This window comes from Macrobrachium nipponense, chromosome 29 (assembly GCF_015104395.2).
Source record: "Macrobrachium nipponense isolate FS-2020 chromosome 29, ASM1510439v2, whole genome shotgun sequence".
Lineage (NCBI taxonomy): Eukaryota > Metazoa > Arthropoda > Malacostraca > Decapoda > Palaemonidae > Macrobrachium > Macrobrachium nipponense.
In genome coordinates this window covers 55,318,573-55,334,035 of record NC_061092.1, presented here as the reverse complement: position 1 = coordinate 55,334,035, position 15,463 = coordinate 55,318,573, and the positions used below count along the sequence as shown (strand labels likewise).

The 15,463-nt window shown below is 41.3% G+C and overlaps 1 long non-coding RNA gene across 1 annotated transcript; it reads right to left on the bottom strand.

The window, feature by feature from the left end:
* Positions 1 to 384: 384 nt before the first annotated feature.
* LOC135205971 (uncharacterized) lies at positions 385 to 8,950 on the bottom strand. The gene is made up of 3 exons (XR_010312654.1): positions 8,837 to 8,950; positions 1,666 to 1,818; positions 385 to 518 (listed from the first exon to the last, which is right to left on the bottom strand). It is a non-coding gene; the product is annotated as an uncharacterized LOC135205971 (long non-coding RNA).
* Positions 8,951 to 15,463: the final 6,513 nt, after the last annotated feature.

Genomic DNA, 15,463 nt, shown 5'->3' with positions numbered 1-15,463 from the left:
ACACTGATAAGAAGAAATCAGGAAGAGATGGATTATAGGAAAATCACTGCTTGAAAAATTGGAAAATGATGAAATAAGGAGGGCACGCAGGCTTAGTAAAGATTACAGAGATGATAGTCACGATTGAGATGGTATGGACAAGTGTTGAGGATGGGTGATGAGGGGAGAGTGAAGCGGCCTTGGGGGAAACCTGTTAGAGAAAGATAGAGAGAGACAGACAATTAGATGGCGAGATCAAATGAGGGAAGATATGGAGAGAAGAACTTTGGTGGAAGATGATGCCTTTGATATCAGCGGAGAAGGAGCATCAGGCAACCGACCCCTTAATGTAGGGATAAAAGTGGCAAAGAATCACCACTTTTTATATTTAAAAATAATGACTTTGTAATCTGTTGGATTCAAACCATTACCTGGTTGGGAAGGAATGATGTACCATAATACATTTTACTCAGCTACTCACCAAGTCTCTCAGATGATATGGAAGTGAATTTGTCATGAAGGGGAACCTGCAGAGGAACCTGAAAACAAATAGAAAATTTAGAAAAAATAATTTTAAAAATGAAGATTGAGACAAAATACTGTAAATTAAGAGTAAAATATATACATTAATTAACTGTTGCATTAGTTACATATAACATATGACCCCTTCCCCCTCCCCCCAAATAAGATTATTGGAAAAACTTCAAACGAGGGGAAGGAGGAAATGGTAGGAGAGGAGGAGGAGGAGTAGGAGGGGGGAGGAGGAGGAGGATTTAGGAGGAGGAGCATTTGATTTATATAGATTTGCCATTATGCCAAGCACTGGGGCAACTAAGGCCACTCATGCTGAAATGGAAACGAGAGGAGGAGGAGGAAGGAGGAGGAGGAGGAGGAGGAGGAGGAGGAGGAGGAGGCATTTGATTTGATTTATATAGATTTTTGCCATTATGCCAAGCACTGGAGGGGCAACTAAGGCTCAGTGCTGAAATGGAAAGAGACATATAGGTTTTGGAAAGGTGTTACAGGAGGCAAACCCCTCAGTGTTGAAATTGGAAAGGAGGACAGTTAAGGTTTTGAAAAGGTGATTAAGGAGGCAAACCCCTCAGTTTTGCACTAAGAAATAATTGCTAGGAGAGGGTGGACAGTTAGATGGAAGAAAGAGAATATGAACGGAGGTAAAGTAAAAGGAAAGAAAGTAGTTGCAGGTAGAGCTGAAGTGAAACTGCAAAAAACCTAAGTAATGCCTACATTACTGGTTTGGTATTTATTTGCTCAGATTTATTAAATACACTGCATGCGCATTCCAGTTTTTCCCTGTATAAACCCTTGACTAGTGCAATACATGTACTGGTTTCCTTTGTGCCATCTTTTTTACTTTTGCCATTTTTACCTGTGCCATAATAAAATTGTCCACCGAGACATACTAATCCTTTCAGTCATACGTATAGCATCATTGATATCTGGATTACGACAAAAAGCAAATAATACTATGTAAATAATGTAGAACTTACTGAAAAATTTAAAACAAAGAACTTCACGGAAACTACACTCCAATTTTTCTGGCAAATAGATTGTCCGGACTCAAGTGTATACATGTACAGCCATGTCTGGCACAAAAAAAAAAATAAAATCAGGGCTATCAAACCCAAGGATTCAAAGCTCACCATTTGACTTGTTTCTACTTACAAGTCACAGTTAAAATAATCCAGAGTTACAGGCACAAGTCTGGAGGTCAACAAAATTTCATCAAGTACTGAATGGCAATTTTTCATCAAGTACTATATTGGCAATTTTTCTTACTGTAATGAGTAACAGGTCCACGTTTCAGGTCAACGTCTCCTGAAAGAATTAAAATGAACAAAATCAGTATCAAAACTAATAAATAAAGACTCAAAACAACAGCAATGTAAAAAACTCAACAGAACAAAAAGCAACAATACCATAAACAACAAAAGTATTATTTACATTATATATGATTATAAATGTCACCATATGCCATGAAAAAAATAAAAGGCTACCAGATGGGACTGGCACACCTTGGTGGATGTCCTGACATGTTTATGGAGAGATGATGGTAATGATGATAATGGTTATAGTAAGTTATTAATTACGATAAAAACGGTTTGGTATTTGATAAAAAGGTAGTATATTAAATAAAACTAATGAAAAGATTAAAATATATACATAGCATATTTAAAAGCTATACCATTCTTGGTAAAACCTTTTAAATTTTAAGATAAAATAGTTTCATTCAAAATTTAACCAGGCTTTCAATTCTGCTCCATTTTCGACTTGCTAGCAAGCCCATGTTTATGCTGTATAGCAGCATACAGTTGGCAATGTACCAGAATGTGAACAATGGACAAGGAACTGCCATAATGACGACACTGGAGATCAGAACTTTCAAGCAAAAATCCTGAGTTAGCTATGCCTTGAAAGGCAAAAGAAACCAACAAGTTTGCCACAACAACTGGGGGAGGACAGTCAGGACAGATTTAGAAATATAGCATTCAGAAGGAAAAATATTAGATGTAAAGACAAAGGCACTTCCAAATAATCCACCAAGCAACTATTGCTTTCTCATCAGCCACTCCTACTAACTGTTTGAAGACAGGAAGTGAACGAAAATGAGGATGAATACCTGATTGTACCCGTAGGCAAGGGAACTCTTACCCAATGCCATGGAATGCAACGGTACAATGGCTATGGCACAGTTCCAGGTTGGCGAACAAGGTTTGGTAGGCAGAGTAGCCCTCTCATAGAAGGGTTGCCTAATAAGGATACATTCTCCTCTCTACCAACTGGTTTGATTTCAGTGTCCTCCTCCTAATAGTTGCCTGACAATGCCAAAGTCTCTGGTGTAGCATGAAAGAATATGAGCTTGAGAATATCCTTAAATCCAAAGAACACAGTACTAAGCCATTACAATTTGTGAAGCCTCTTAATATGGCGTATTTGTGCCAAGAGCATCTCACCTTTTGTTCTTTGATGTTTGCCCAATATAAATCTTATTGCATACTTTACAAGAAATACTGTACACTTTATTGTTTGAATTTGGTAGGCTATTAAATAGTTCATTTCTCAAAATATTATATCTAATTAATTAGTTCATTTCTCAAATACATTTAAATATTCAAAATATATTTCAATAAATACAAAGCTAATATTACAATTTTTTAAAGTGAATTGTATTTTTCCTAACTATACAAACCTAGGTCCTTTACAATAGAAATTACTCAAGGCAAAGCCTGGACGCAGCCACTGAATTTTCAAACAAGGCAGTACAGTAGTTAACTACCGTCCAGCCATTGGTTATGCCAAGACCAGGGTTGAGAGGTCAATTTGCTTTTGGCCCAGGTAACAGATATAAAGGTGGCTTGAAGTGGGCAGTATGTGTAAAGGACATAGGTTTGTATAGTTGGGAAAAATAAAATTTATTCAAAAATTGATTCGTTCCTACACGGTATACAAACCATCAGTCCTTCACAATAAGAAGACTCACTGATTGGTGGCAGGATCTCGTGAACCGACTAGTGTTCAGCCTACCTGAGCTCTTCTCCTGACCTTTGATCGGAGTTATAGAACTGTGGGATCAGAGGCAGTCTTTTGGGTTTTTCCTTAAAAGAGCGAGAGTAATTCGCACTTAAGGGAAAGCGAAAAACCATACGTTGGAGACTATAATGCAAAAACAAAGCAATGGGTTTGTCTTATGTCATGATCCCCCTTTTTTCCGCCTTGCAAGGGAAACGGGACAGATATGTGCTGCAATTACTAAGTATGGAATAGAAAGGTAAGGTGTCTCTTACCTGCATCTGTGTCCAGTCCAGCAAGTAACGGACTGCATACTCTCTGCCCGAAGTAGGATGAATGGGATAAAGAAGAGCCAGTCACTGCATTCATACTCAATCATACCGTACGAGACCAGATGCTAACCTGTCCTGTTAGAGCTGGGTAAGCTATACAACTTAAATAGCCACCAATGGTCCCAAGGAAAAAGTGTCCAAGAACCTGTGGGCAAAATCCCAAAGGTAATGAGAGGGGAAGGTAGTCTGGCATGCCCAGACCGCCGCCTTCAAAACCTGTTGAACCGACAAGTTCTTCTGGAATGCAAAGGATGGGGCAACGCCCCTGACCTCGTGAGCTCTCGGATGAAGGGTACTAGTGTCGTCGCCTGCAGCAGAGTACGTATGCCTTCCTGATCGTCTCACGAATCCAGAAAGAGACAGTGTTCTTGGAAAGCTCTTTCTTGGAACCTCTGGTGCTAATGAAGAGTCATCGACACTCAGGCCAAAGATATAGTCCTCTTCAGCTGGCGCCATAGTGCTCTAACTGGACAGAGAAGCATCTCATCTAGGTCATTATCAATAAGTCACTGAGGGAGGGGATGGAGAAAGACTCTTAGCCTAGCATCAGGGACCAAAGGAGTCCGAGTCTTCGCTATGAATTCCGGGACAAATTGTAGCGAAACTGAGCCCCAACCTCGTGTGTTTGACGTCGAAGGATAGTCCATTGAGTTCGCCTACTCTCTTTGCTGATGCCAGGGCCAGCAGAAAGTCAGTTTTGAGTGTCAGATCCACATCTGATTACTCTTGAAGTGGTTCGTATGGGGCACGAGTCAGGCTCTGTAGTACGAATCACAGCCCACGAAGGAGGCCTGAGATCCTTGGGTGGGCAAGACCTCTCGAAGCTCCAAGTGACAAATCCCATTTTTGGCAAAGCATTCACTCTAAAATATCCACATAGAAGTTCTTACGTAATCCTTATTACAAACAAATCTAATCTCAAACCAATCTATATTTCGGAGATAACTCTTATTATCTTTGTAATCAAGCACATTCTACAACTCTCGTAAGTCAATAAAATATTGAGTTAGGCAATAATACTAACCCTCTTTTCATGTACATTAAACAATACTACTGATGGAAAAGTTAATGTCCATTTTAGACATCAAAAATATAAAATGAAACATGTCTAGTACTATAGTAACTGAAGACTAAGTATGAGCATTAAGTAACTTCATAATTGTATGTCTACAATTCGCTCAGAAATTAAAAGCAAGCTAATGTTTAAACAGGCTAAGCACAGCTTCAACATCAAGTGTAAACGTGCGATCACAATGTTTATTAAATTCACGGAATAACAGCAATCATTCTTCTTCTTCCCAGCTTTATCCCTATTCGGGGTCGCCGTTTCTAATGAGTCTCTTCCATCTACCTCTGTCCCGTGTCATTTCCTCCCATACTCCCGTATATCACAATCATTAATGTCAAGTATTCACTATTTGCAAAATAATGACTACCTCAAGAGGTAGGCAGCTTATTTCTCGATTTATTTTTATTCTGATTTTATAGATACTGCTGACCTATTTTACGTATTCCTTAATACAATAAAATCCAATGAAACTGTTCACACAGTGAAGTGTGAATTTTCTTCTTAAATCTACCAAGGAAAAAACATTAACGACCACATCATTGTTCCATTAACCATTTAAAATTAAGATATAAAATATGGGGCAATCAATCCAACTTGTGAAAACTAACAATTCACAAGGTGAAACGAACAATTCACAAGTTTCACACAGTGTGAACATGGAATTACCATGCGCTGATCAACCAAACATGCCTGGGAAGGGGGTGGTTTATAATTGACCAACTTATGTGAAAGCTACAGGGGCCTGATCTTGTTGCTATTAACTCTGGAAGTATAATTACTCTTGTATTATATTTGATATTCTAGTCATTAATTCGACTTCAAGACCCTCATAGCATACCCATCCAACAAAATTGTAAAGAATTCCTGCTTTGGAAATAAGTATCACTTATCAGAGTAGATTGTTAGTTGGTTGTGGCTTCCTTAGGTGTGACGTCAGTTGCCTTTCCTAGTTAACCAATCAGAAGCACTCACGAGGGAAGCTTGTGCGCAACAGGCGGTCCAGGCCCTCCAACTCGAGTGCTATGCTGAGGTCACACATTCACGTATCAAAGCACGCACACCCACACATGTGGAAATTGGTAGTTGACAACAGCTTACGTCGGTAAACCACAAATGGTTCGTAAAACATATGTAAAATCGCAGATGTACGGTGACGGGTCATCTGGGCGGCGCTAAGCGCGGTAGCCCACTCCAGTTTTGAAATGTTCAAAACAATTCATGGGCGGTCATGCCAAATGTCACCTGACGTAGCTCCAGGCATTGCACGTGGGACCCACAGTGACTGCATTGGGGTAGGCACTGGGGTCACCAGCATTGTTCGCCGCCGCTGTTTTCTTCCCGCCGCGAAACACGTTGGCCTCCTAATTGCGCTGTAGCCTACGGGGAAACCGATTCGCATATTTACAACCCTGTACGTCATGGCAACGCTGTAGTGTGGTATAAAAGGTTAGGTCGGCGCCTTCAGGTCAGCTGTTGTTTCCATCTCCGAGACCAGCTGTCTCCTCCTAGTACTCTCCACAACACCCTTCAAGATGCCGAACCTCACAAAACGACCAAGGAAGGGACCATCAGTCACATATTCTTGCAGGACCTTCTTTCGGCCCAGAGAAGACTCCTACAGCCACTCCTGCAGACAATCAGGTCGAGGGAAATGTCATCTTCCACCTACAAGAGTTGGAGTTGGATGAGATACAAAGTGATGACAGCGACACGGAAACTCCATGAAGCTACCCCCATTGACAACGGACATAATGTTCCCTTGATCGAGACAGAGGACATACCACCGGGGCGTAATAAGAACCTCTGTATCATACTGTTGAACGAAAATGAGAGGCTGGTGGGCGAGTGGCTCGAGCACGAGGCCAAATTCATATACAACAAGGGGATGGCTGCCTACAAGGACAAATCCAAGGTGTGGAAACCCTTTGATGACAAGGGCAAATCATTTAGGCCACCAGTAACTGGCAACGAGCTCTGGATGTGGTTCACATCCCTCAGGAGCCACTTCGGACGCCTCACCGCTGAGAAGAGTGGCCAAGGGGTGAGCAGACGAACGACTGACAGGGAGTAGTGGATATTGAACATATTCCACTTCAAGCCCCACATCATCCGTCAGAAGAAGCCCAAGATGTTGGTACTACCAATGGTATGTATATTATAATGCCTGACTTAATTCTTTTTTATATTTGTTGAACATATACAATATTTTACAGTACATGCAGAATTCTACCAAAGTGAATTTACAACCTGGATTTTCAAATGTATTGTTTTTACATTCTCTCATACATGTTCCATCACTTTACAGTCTGCTCTGTTTACAGGCCGGCCATTTGTACCCTACAGCCCTACAACGGTGGGCAATACAGACTTGAAGTTGACGAACACAGAATGTTACACTATCAGCATAAGTTCCAGGTAGGCGTCCGACCTTGCTTGCATTGCGCGTACATTTGTGGCGCAATTTACGGTGCTGGCTCTGTGTCCGTCAGCCCGTGTCCTGTTTACCAGCTGGTCAAGGTCATTTCACAGCGATGATACCCACGACCCAGACAGGGGTATGTGCTGGTCGTTTTATACTCTAATGTGCGACCCCAGCAATACTGACTATCTCAAACCCTAGAGTTGCTAATTAGCACTCGATCATTTTTATTCGTATAATTATTAGTTTCAATATCAAAAGCTTAGTTCATAACTTTTCCATAATTCTTATGAAATAGACATTTACTTTATTACCTAATGAACAAAGCCATCAATGTTGACTAAGTTTAGGTTTCACTTTCGACATCAGATCCTACTTGAGGAGTGGAGGAAGGCAGGAATGTCAAGGAAGAGGGTGGAGGAAGGTGGGATAATTGAGGAAGAGGGTAGAGGAAGGCGGGAATGTTAAGTAAGAGGGTAGAGGAAGGCGGGAATGTTAAGGAAGAGGGTGGAAGAAGGCGGGAATGTTAAGGAAGAGGGTGGAAGAAGGCGGGAATGTTAAGGAAGAGGGTAAAGGAAGGCAGGATAGAGGAATGAGGGAAAATTGAGGAAGAGGGTGGAGGAAGGTGGGCAACAGGAATGGAAATACACATCAGGGTAAACAACCAAGTGGACTGGCCAACTCACCGACTACGGCGGTTTTGGCCACCCTCCAAAAGAGTACTACTCGTCCTAACACCAGAGATGGTCATCAGTTATGACTAGTTGATGTTGATAACAGGAGCTCAAGACCTCTACTCTCCTTTTGAAGTAAGTAATTTCTCCAAAGTTAGAAATTAAGACCATATTTTAAGATTTAAACAGAGGTTAATGAAAAGTGTGGCCAACGCAGTGCACACTACTCCAAAACGAAATTCTTACTTACGATTAAAAAAGTTTAAAAGACTGACGCCATCTTGATGTTTGTGGAGTCGCTTGTGTCAACAAACTTCCATTTCCTGTGCTAAATCCGCACACCACTTGTACCCATAGACGCTGGGGCACTTTCATCACAACAATCATAACCTGACCTCTAACCAGTACTTATTCGTACTTATTCAAGGGGACTTCGGCATTCTTTGCGGCGTTTTGCGCTCTTCAATTGTTTATCAGTTGTCAATTGGTATGCGTTTACCCTCCAAATTGGGTATAAGACTTACACAAAACCGGGGAAATAAGTGAAAATAGCTTATCTATTTGTAGTATATATACATATTACAGCAATTTTATCATTACTGCATTTCTATGACAACTAGAATTCATGGAACAGTTTGTAAATGCATCGGCATACGTGTGATGCTCCACTAGATTGGCAACGGTGAGTCTTTTTCCCGTCGTCTGCTCGTACTTCAGAAATATCTGTAATTTTTCAGGGTTAATTTAGTTGCAAAAAAGGGATGATAGACATGAACATTTTGGAGTTGAACTAAATAATGAGTAAACAATTAAGGGAATAAAGGTTATTCACCTCATAAAGAGTGTAGTCGTCTGCTGGTCGTAACTGTGTTTGCGGAGTGAGTGCTTAGGAACCAGGAACAGCAACGTGGTTCAAGTGCAATGTGGAGTTCCAGTTGTGATGGCTGTAAGGATAAAAACCACCGATTACAAGGTACAAATGAATTCAGTTCAAACCATGACCCTGGGAATAAAGTTTCATACTTTCACTTAATATAGGCAACAAAATTTTTTATTGTGCTGATTACAACTGCAATCTTGAGTAAGATCAATAAACATTACATATATATGCTAACATTGTTCAAATGAGTGTTGGGAAGGCTGGGAAAGATGGTGGATTGTCTGTGGTTAGAACTGCCAGCCACACGATTGCCGCCATATTGGATTTCAAAACTGCCTTGAAAACATATTTTATGAAGAGCTCACATGCTTCTTCTAGTTTGTATGGGGCTTTCATATATCACATTATGTTGACGAAACTTCAATATTTTGAATGGCATGCTAAAAGTTGTAATTGTATTCTCGTTTCACCAATTAAATATAGAGTGAATAAGGACTGGCCAGCGTGATGACAATGGATCATCTGCAGTTGTTTACCCTACTAACAATAGATATACAATAAAGATTTGCTGATGTGTACAATATGCATAATTGCTAAATATAAATATACAATCACGTTACGTTCAGTGCTTTCAGTTCCCCTTAATTTAAAACAAAGGAACTGTGGATCTAAGTATGAAGAATGAAGTCCCATTTTCTATATAATTTGCTGCGGACCTCGCGGTAATCAATTTCTTTTCTGTGTGTTGTTGCTAAGCAAAGTTCACCAATAAACTAGTGCTACTAATGACGGCGAAACGAGCTATCTACTTACATTTTAATTTCCCGATCATCATGTTAGTTATCAACTTATAGCTGCTAGGTTTTTATAATTTTCACATTTGCTGGTCTAGGTAGCAACATTAAAGGCATCTCTGCTACATACATTTTGACATCTACCGGGTGGTATTTCCACAGAAGCATTCCACGGCGGCCTAGACTATGGCAATTGACGTTTTCCTATGTTATTTTACTTGGTGTACAAGATTTGAAAGTAATATTTATTCGGACAACTGTAACTAAGCAGTAAGTCACCTTTGAAAACTACAGTAAGTCCTCGGGTTACGCCGGTCTTGACTTAAGATGTTTTGTGGTTACAAACGCGCCCCCATAAAAATATAAAAAATAATATTTTGCATCGTTCCGTCTTACGCGGTTTAGCGTCGTAAGTGACGTAAACAAACGCGAACTAGTTGCCAGGCGCACGGCGAAGAATACGCTTTGTGGGGGAGAGGACGGCGTCGCTTCGCTACGCTCATTATCCTCGCCCATACGCCATTTTGGTTGTTTACACTGCCTCTCTCTCCCTCGTGTTGTATCGTTTTGTAACTTTTTGCTCTTTGTTATGGCTCCCAAGCGCAAGGCGGACTCTTCTGATGGTAGTGCATCGAAGAAAAGAAAGGCCATCACCATGGAAATTAAAGTGGACATTATAAAGCGATCTGAGAAGGGAGAAACGCCAACAAACATTGGCCGCTCGCTTGGCCTTAGCCGTTCGACCGTTGCTACCCATTATTTCCAAAGATACAAAGAGCAGCATCGTTTGAAACATGTGGGTAAAGGATCTGCTCCTATGAAAGCGACAGTGATAACTAAGCAGCGTAGTGGTCTAATAATGAAATGGAAAGGTTATTGGTGCTTTGGTTGGAAGACCAAAATCAACGGCGTATCCCAGTCAGCCTTATGGTGATTCAGGAGAAGGCGAAAAGATGGTTTGAAGCGTGAAAAAAGAAAAGGGGGAGGGAAGCGAAAGTGAAGAGTTTGTGGCTAGTAGGGGTTGGTTTATGCGATTTAAGGCTCGGGCCAATTACCATAACCTTAAAGTGCAAGGTGAAGCTGCTAGTGGGGATGAGAAAGCAGCGAGTGAATTTCCTAAAGCGTTGTCTGAGATAATTAAGGAGGGGGGTTATTCCTGCTCAGCAAGTGTTTAAGTTTAACGGAGACGAAACAGGTTTGTTTTGGAAGCGTATGCCTAACCGCACTTACATCGCCAAGGAGGAGAAGTCAGCACCGGTCATAAAGCCAGCAAGGAGAGGCTAACTTTACTTCTTGGGGGTAATGCTGCTGGCGACTTTCAAAACTGAAGTCCTTGTTGGTGTATCAGGCTGAAAATCCAAGGGCACTCAAGGGCATTTGGAAGGGTCAACTACCAGTAATTTGGAAGTCCAACAAGAAGGCATGGGTGACACTTGCAGTGTTTGAGGACTGGTTCGTAAACCATTTTGTTCCAAGTGTGGAGCAGTATTGCGCCTCCAAGGGTATCCCCTTTAAGGTGTTGCTAGTGCTGGACAATGCCCCTGGACACCCTGCCCAGCTGGGAGACATGAATGGTGTCTGGAAGAAAATTTGTCCTCAATTTGTGAATGATTTCCATGGGTTTGAGGACACAGTTCAGCAAGTTGTCAAGAACGTTGTTGCCCTGAGTAAGGAAATCAATTTGGAGATGGAGGTTGATGATGTTACAGAGCTGCTGGAGTCTCATGGTGAGGAGTTATCTGCTGAGGACCTGATACAACTGGAGAAGCAGATGATAGAGGAAGAAGAAGCACCCACCCCAGAGCCTAAGGCTTTCACAAGGCAGGACTTGACAAGAGGTTTTGCAGAGTTGCAGCAAGCGTTGTCAACTTTTGAGGCTCAGGATCCCAACTTGGACAGGTTTCACTAGGGTTTCTAGAGGCGTTATGGATTTTGATGCAGTGTTACAAGGAGGATCTTGATGAAAAGAGGTCGCTCTCTGTTCAGACTAACCTGGAGCAGTATTTTTAAGAAGGTAGAGAGCCTGCAGGAGATCCTGTACCCTCTACCTTCAGATGCCATCTTGCTAATCCAGACTCGCCTGCCCCACAATCTCCAGCACCTTCTGAATGTTCTGCTAACCCAGACTCACCTGCCCCAGTATCTCCAGCATTCTGTAGGTTCTGCCTCACCTAAAGACTCACCTGCCCAGCATCTCCATGTAGTATGTTTCTGCTCACCTCAAGAATCACCTGGCCTCAGCATCTCCAGTGTATTTTCTGCATCACCTCAGATCACTTCCTCACATCTCCAGTAGTATGTTTCTGCCTCACCCACCTCCAATAATCACCTGCCTCAGCATCCCAGTAGTATGTTCTGCCTCACCTCAAGAATCACCTGCCTCAGCATCTCCAGCATCTTCTGGAGGTTCTTTTTCTCTTCACTAACCTCCCCCAGTCTCTCCAGCACCGCAGCTTCCTATCCAGTGTGCAAGCCAATCAAATTAATAAAGGTAAGGAATTGTTCTTCGTTGTTATTGATAGGTATTTACATTAAATCATGTGGTATTTTTTAATGTTCCGACTTACGCTGAAAATCGTGTTACGACGCATCTTAAGAACGGATCAACGTCGTAACTCGAGGACCCCCTGTACATGACAGTACCAACAGGTCGACGTATCGAGTCAAGGGTAAATTAAAGTTTAGTTCCAGTGAAAGGAAAAAATATTCCCTTCAACTCTTGTAAACCAAGAAAAGCCATATGTTCACTAAGGGGGAGGCAGGGTAATACTGAGGGGGGGGGGAGGGGGGGGGGGGGGGGGGGGGGAGCACAGGAGGTACAAGTTGGCTATGTGACACTAGGTGGTTAGGTAGTGATATGGCAAATAACGAGAACTACCCAACAAAATCTAACACTCCTAACTGAAAATAACTAAACCACGATTGTTCTAACAATAGGGGAATAGGGTAAAACACTGCGTGGACTGGCCAACCGACTAACACGGCTAGGCCACCCTGCGAAAAAGTACTTTTAAAGCGTCCTGACACTGGAGATGGTCATCAGTCAGGAGTTGCTGTTGATGAGAGAAGGAGCTAAAGACCTTTACTCTCCTTTCAAAGTAAGTACTTTCTCCAAAGTTAGAAATTAAGGCCATATTTTAAAATTTAAACAGAGGGTAATGAAAAGGATGGCCAACGCAGGGCCCACACCAAAACTCTTTCGAAATTTTTACTTACAACTCTTGAGTATTTAGAAGATTGATGCCATGTCGATGTTTGCGGAGTTGCTTGTGTCAAACTTCCTACTTCCTGTGCTAAATTCGCACACCACTTGTACCCATAGACGCTGGGGCACTTTCGTCACAACAATCGTACACCTGACCTCTAACCATACTTATCGTAGGGGACTACAGCATTCTTTGTGGCGTTTTGCGCTCTTCAATTGTTTATCAGTGTTGTCAATTGGTATGTGTTTACCCTCCAAACTGGGTATGAGACTTACACAAAACAGGGGAAATAAGTGAAACTAGCTTATCTATTTGTAGTATATATACATATTACAGCAATTTTCTCATTAATGCATTACTATGACAATTAGAATTCATGGAAACAGTTTGTAAATGCATCAACGTATGTGTGACGCTCCACTCAATTGGCAATGATGAGTAATTTTTCCTCGCGTCGTCTGCTCATAAGTTTATCTTGAAAATATTTGTAATTTTTCGGGGTTAATTTGGTTGCAAAAAAGATATTAGACCAATTTAATAAACATTTTGAAGTAAAGTTAAACTAAATAATGAGTAAAGTAAACAATTACGTGAATAAAGCTTTACACCCATAATCATTGTCGTCGTCTGCTGCTCATAACTGTTTGCGGAGTGAGTACTTAGGAAACAGGAACAGGTGTGGTTCAAGTACAAGGTGAGTGATTTAAGGACCATAATATGTATAATTACAATCAAATAAGCACTGGATTTTCAGTTGTGATGGCATAAAGATAAAACCACCGATTACAAGGTAAAAATGAATTCAGCTCAAACCATGACCCTGGGAATAGTTTCATCCTTTCACTAATATAGGCAACAAAATCTTGTTTTATTGTGCTGATTACAACAGCAATCTTGAGTAAGATCAATAAACGTTACATATATACGCTAATATTGTTCAAATGAGGGCTGGGAAGACTGGGAAAGATGGTGGATTGTCCGTGGTTAGACAGGCCAGCCTCACGATTGCTGCCATATTGAATTTCAAAACTGCCTTGAAATCATATTTTACGAAGAGCGTCACATGCTTACTGTAGTTTGTATGGGACTTTCATATATCACATTATGTTGACAAAACTTCAATCTTTTGAATAGTATGCTTAAAGTTGTAATTGTATTCTTGTTTCACCAATTAAATATAGAGTGACTAAGGCCTGGCCAGCATGATGACAATGGATTGTCCGTGATTGTTTACCCTATAGTTTTGGAACTTTACCTTTAAGGGGCAGATGGTACGATTCAGATACGCACTTAGGTATGCCAAATCTCGTATCATCTCCGATTCTTGAAAGTCTACCCATCTTGAATCTTCAACAGATTTTCAGCTAAATACCAAACGAATCACGAACACAGATAAGTCTCCCAAAATTATATATTAGGATGTCCGTATATCGTAACAGAATTTTTAACACTAATACTGGTGAAAACACAGTCACTTTGAGAGTGCAGAGGGTGGGGTGTTAACACTGAATACTTCTTGCTAAATGATTTAAAAACGGAATCTGTTAAAATCTGGATATCAGCAGCGCATTGGTGACAAGGCTTCTGATTGGTCGGAAGAATTGTGGGCAGGTACTCTCGAAATTGAGGGGGGAATGATTTCATGTGCAAAATAAAGTCATATTTTCAGGGGGGGGGGGGGTGGGGACCACTGAAAAAAACCTAAGATATTGTGCATTATTATTAAAGGAAATAATATTGCAATAAAATGTTGTGGAAGGGACACCAATTTGAACACCAACATATTATGGTTACCATACTAACGTAACCAACCTAACCTAACCTATCCTAGTAGAACGTGTTACCTAACCGGGGGGCCGGAGCCCACGATAACCACTTAAAATGAATAAACAAACATGAAGGAAGACCAACATATAGGTTTACCATACTAACCTACCAACCTAACCTAGAACATATTACCTGACCAGGAGGGCTCTCCACCCCCCCTTAAAGGAGGACAAACTTGAAGGTAGACTAAGATATAACAAAACCTAACTTCACCAACCTAAACCTGACCCATCCTAGTAGAAACATGTTACCTGACAGGTGGCGTACCCCCCACCCCCCCCCCCCCCCTTAAGAAAAGAACTGAAGGAAAGACCAACATAGAGGTTACCATAAACTAACCTAACCAAACCTAAACACCTAGTAGAACATATTACCTGAGCCAGGGGGCTCCGCCCCCCTACCCCTAACCCATAAAGGAAGACATACTTGAAGGTAGCCTAAGATATAAACAATGAAAATGTTCTAATAATTAGTAATATTTTATCCAAAAAATTTTTACGGGTGAGAAAGGATTGTGTAGATCTAGGGTACCTATCCGCAGCGGCCCAGACTATGGCAGTTGCCGTTTTTCTATGCAGTTTCACCTACTGAACAAGTTTTTTTGAATTTTAACGTAATAGGTATGGCCGGACGACTGTAAATTTACTAGTTAAACTCTATCCATACGGTAAAGGGGACCCCATTGGGAACCGGAGTTTTGGGTGGGGACAAAGTACTGGGGAGAATTATACTGTTCTACTCTATCCTACGGT